Source organism: Lupinus angustifolius, chromosome LG11 (assembly GCF_001865875.1).
Source record: "Lupinus angustifolius cultivar Tanjil chromosome LG11, LupAngTanjil_v1.0, whole genome shotgun sequence".
Classification (NCBI taxonomy): Eukaryota; Viridiplantae; Streptophyta; class Magnoliopsida; order Fabales; family Fabaceae; genus Lupinus; species Lupinus angustifolius.
This window is the reverse complement of record NC_032019.1, coordinates 14,944,537-14,949,951: the sequence shown is the minus strand read 5'-3', so window position 1 is coordinate 14,949,951 and position 5,415 is coordinate 14,944,537. Positions and strand designations below refer to the sequence as shown.

The 5,415-nt window shown below is 28.4% G+C and overlaps 1 pseudogene; it reads right to left on the bottom strand.

The window, feature by feature from the left end:
- On the bottom strand, positions 449 to 5,173 carry LOC109360215 (annotated as a pseudogene).

The following is a 5,415-nucleotide window of genomic DNA, read 5'->3' as shown; positions in this document are numbered from 1 at the left end:
TATATATATATATATATATATTTTAAATGTAATTATGTTATTTAGTCTTCACTCATTCTGTCCTATTTAATGTAAGACTTCAAGAAATATTTCAAAGACAAACTTTTCTAAATTTGTGCATAAACAACATACCTTGTTTGAAAAACACCACTTCATCAAGGACTTTTCTCCTTGAGAGAAAAGATGAGGGATTACAAGTTATGAATAACCCGTTTTAATTGGAAGCCAATACTTATGATAGTTAATTACTAGGCAATAAAAGTACCTGATTCACTTTAGGATGCACTTTGTTACTTTTTATTTTATTTTTATGAAATATTATTTATGAAAAGAATCTGTACATGATAAACAGTACAAATCATATGGTAAATGAGAATATTATATAAGTATGATATCATCACTATTCCAACACTATGACACAAACTTCAATATTTTGGTTGTAATTTCTTGGTTCTTTCTTCTTATCTAACCAAATACTTTTCTGATTTTGGTCTTGTAATTGTTTATTTAGTGCTATTGCGTAGATCAGCTTGGTATTTATCAATCCAGCTCTTGATTATTCTCACTTCAGTATTTCTCTGGGTGATCAACCAATGAGGATCACTTGGATTTTCTGAACCTAAGTCTAGACAATGAGACCCTACAATTGTTGTAAACATTCTATGTTAGAAAGCCATTAACTTAATTTTAAGCATAAATTCATTAACTCAAAGATATAGTTCCCATTCATATATTAACCATTAACCACACATATATATATATATGTATGATGATTCATAAAGATGAAGATGTACCATTTTTAGTTGTAAGAGCAATGATACTATCTGATATATTATTCAGCACCCTGGGATTCATAAAAATAAAATTATTAAAACTAATATAATATTAAAAGAAGGCAAATGATTGATGAAGAAAATATGTATATTTCTCATTATCAAATTTAGTTTCTTTTCCGTATATTACCCTGCAGAGCTGTACGGATCCATCAATCCATTGGAGAATATAATGTTGCTTGCAAACCTCTTAAGATTCAGTTTCAAGTTCTGTATTATGTGAATATATATCAAAATAAAAATAAAAAAATGATTAATATTTGTAACTAATTATAGAAAATGAAACTAGGAACATTAATTAATTTATAAGATATATATACATATGTTTGATGAAGTTGAATACTAATAGTAAGAAAATATATATGTACAGGACCCCCATAATATGTGATAACCCAATGAGGTTGAGGAAGTACACCATATTGATTCTTACAATAATTGACAAATTCCTTCACGTTGAAAGGATCTGGTTGGAACAATGAATCTTCCTTATCAATACCTATTGGCATAACCATCTCACTACATGTCTGTTTATGAAGTTAATTATTTTAGTCGATAAAGATCACAAATTGGATATTATTAAGACTATAACATAATATTCATCTAAAAAAAGACAATATAATTCATGTACCATAATAACAATATAATGGGATTACAACAAAGTTACATGAGTATAATATCTATACATTGTATCTGTAAAAATTTATACACACACAACACATTATCCATAATGTATTTGTTTTACTTTTTTGAAGAGTCAATAACTGACAGTACATAAAACTCTTACATTATCAATATATCCATCTTTTTCTCTTTTTGTGATTATCATTCCACAAATAATAATCATATAGAAAAAACTAACTATACTAATAGTGTAAATGTTGTTGATCATATTTCTATTTTTTTAATGACTGCAAAAATTCATGTATAAAATGATTGTAACAAAATTTACATGTTAATCATTATTTCAAATTGTGCATCATCAGATGAAGATATGGTATTGCGGTTATGGTGACTGCCACAATCATATTACAATGAAATTATGACGTGACAAAAGATCATAATGATTTGACCACGCTAGTTTCTAGCATAATCACATTTAGGTCGTTTCAGACATCATCAAATTTAAAAATAATTTTTTAATCATAAAATAGTGACACCGTAACAGTCACAATTTGCACAGCAGTAGTTGCAATCATAGTAATAACAACCATAACCACAAGCGCAATTTATAATATCTATCCAAATGCATCAAATTTTAAACTATGACAATAGTAAGAACATATGATTGACCTGCCATGCCCATCCTATGTCAATTTCAGATGGCTCTTCGCTTCCTTCCATTTCATAGCATGGCTGCTTTTCTGAATCATAAGCAACAACACCTTCGAATATTTGGCCAAGAACATCAGTTTTATTAGCTGCTCCATCAATGGAGTTACAAATAACTTCAAGTGTGTTTTCATTAGGGTCATTGTACTGAGCTACTCCACTATACACTGAGCCCAAATAGTCCTTTAGATTAGAACTTGTGCTCAATTTCCTGAAACAAAGACGAAGAATAATAATAATAATTATTAAGCACTTTTTGGATGGATAAGATAAATAAATTGTGTACTCAAACTATATGCTTACTTGCAAGTTTTGAATCTTTTGCTGAGAATTGAAAGACCATTAGGGTTCTTAGCAACTCTGTCAATTACATACCAAGATTTACCTATAGTGTTGTAACAAGTCTCACTTGTGTCCTGGACCATGCAAATATGCATAATTTGCATTAAGTTCTTAAAAGCATAGTTTAATTTAATAGAATAATAGTATTGATTATTTTGAATGGAAAGATTAACATGGAATAATAGGTAATATTACTTTGAAGTCCTTGGTCACAACATAAAAATATCCATGGTGTGGGGCAATGCCATCGAAATAAAGAATTGGTGCTGATGAAGCAAGAGTACCAAGAGCAATGTAGAGATACTTTAAACGGAACCATGATGTTAGCACTGCATAGCAAATTAAGGTAAGAATGTTAGTTAATCCCTTTGTACTATAGCACTATAAAGTGTCATTTATATATGGACAAAAAATTGTGTGAATGAATAAAATATTGATACATTAAACAAAATCTTAATCCTAATTAGACTTTAATTCTAAATAGTTAATTTGGATAATATAAAAATAGAAATATACCATTGTCTTTAAAAATGATATGGTAGATACATCTCTACATAAAATAGGAAAATATTGCTTTTTCTGGATTGCATCTTTTATTATTTTATTTGTCTTTGGAATCTGCTTATATTATTATTATTATTATTATTATTATTATTATTATTATTATTATTATTATTATTATTATTATTATTATTATTTATTTTTACAAAAATAATTGATGAACTAAACCATTCAATATAACAAGTTGAAAAATATTTACACATATGTTCAACACAATCAACGTAGTTAGTTTTTATTTTTTGTCTAAGAGCACATTTAGGCCTTTCTATGGCAACATGAGAAGCTAATGTGAAAGGTTGAAGCACACTTGTAGGGTTTTAAACATTGTTTAATCACATATTTTATTATATTAGTGAAACAAGTGAGCTAACTCTATGACACAAAATAAACTCAAACATTTCTTTATTTTTTTGTAAGAACAAAATTCTACATTAATTTTAAATTATATTTATTTGAGAAAATCAAATGAGAGAATGTGTGTGAGAAAAGATATTTTTTTAAATGTATTGGAATATTTTTTTTGTTTTATTAATATTTTAAAAAAATGATGTCAGAATAACAAGACATTTTTTATGTGAAAATATTATCACCCCTTCATTTAAGTCCTAGTTGACACGCATATATTTCAAATTTTGAACTAAAAAACCAACTAATATGTATTGAGTCCTTACTTTCACCATAAGAGCCTCCAAAAACGATGATGGGGGAATGTTGAGCAGACAAAGTTTTTTTGACGTGTAAAAGCACATCAGCATAATCTGCTATTGCTTGAGCTGAGTTGAAGTATCCACGAGTAGTTGCATTTTTCATAGGTTCTTCAAATGACCCAAATGGTGTTCATTTTCCATAGTATCTATGCTGCTCAAAAACCATATATCATAATATCATTAATATTAGTTTAGATCAATGGATAATTACTTAACCAAAAGTTATAGACCATCATGATAAGAATATAATTTTTGCTTTTATTATTTTTTTTGAACTACATCTATCTTACGGGTCTTATATCCGTTTCATAATCATAATGATAAACAACTCAAATGCTATTACATTGAATTTTAGTTGGATCTTGTTGGGTGTGTTTAATTTGCTAAGATATTAGGTTAGGTTAGGACAAAAGAATTTTGTTTGATTCATAAACAAATTATTATTAAGGATTCATAAGATGGTCCATTGGTTAGGGTGAAAATTTTTAAGGAATGAAGTAAGAGAAATTATGGATTTGAGTCTTATCCATAACAAATTTAAAAAATAAAAAAACAAGAGTTATAAGGTAACCTAATAGTTAAGATGAAAGGTCGGAGTGAATGAGATTGAGTTTTCGAGTCTCACCCATAATAAATACTAACATTTGCCAATAAAAAGATTATTATTAAACAAAATATTATCTAAGGATAATACAAAATTCATGTCTTTTTTTCTCACTTAACTGACTGACAATTAACTTTTTGTCTAGTGTAGTAAAACTTCACAACAATATTCTTGTTATTTAGAAAAACAAATTCACCCTTAAATTATTGCGTGGATACCAAGAAAGTATTAGTCTAATGTAAGATTATGTTATATCCTCATATAAATCAAAAGATGATGAATTAGATTCTTGTGAACAACATTTATTGGGAGGGACAATCACACACCTAATTACATATCCCAAAAGGATTAGTTCTTTATCCATAAGGTGATGAAATATTTTTTTGTTATACAAAAAAACAGTCACGTACCTCAATATAAACAACAAGAGCATTGAACTTAGGAGCATTGTCTTCAAGAATCCCAACATGTATATCCTCTGGTATTGGTTCTTCGGCACCAAAGTATGCAAAAATTGGTGCATTTGATTTAGCTCCACCCTAATGCTTGAAATTTAGAATATACCTTTGTGGAAAAGTGGTGTAGCTATCTGGCCTATAATTGAAGTGGTCAAGCCTTTGCATGTAATAAAATGTTTCTTGGTCTCGAGAGAATTGAGAAGAAGACATGGTTTGGCATTGGTGATGTTTTCTCCTCTGAAAATTTCCAAACCTTGGAATGTTTAAAGACGAAACATAAATTGATGTGAATAGAAAGAATATAGAAAGCCAGTGAAGTGAATGTACAATGGATCTCATGGTTGAATGTTGTGAGAAGTATACGTGTCTCTCATGTATGCTATATATAAGGACTATGATCACCTGTCCCAACGCTCTGTCCCCATATTTAGCCATATAATTTAAAATGATATATCATTTTATTGTTATTTTAACAATTCTAAAATTAACATTGTTAACATCTTTTCATTTTCTTCATTCATTACAATTGTAAAACAACTTCTTCAACCTCTAATGACAATAGGCTACTCCCACATAACTTA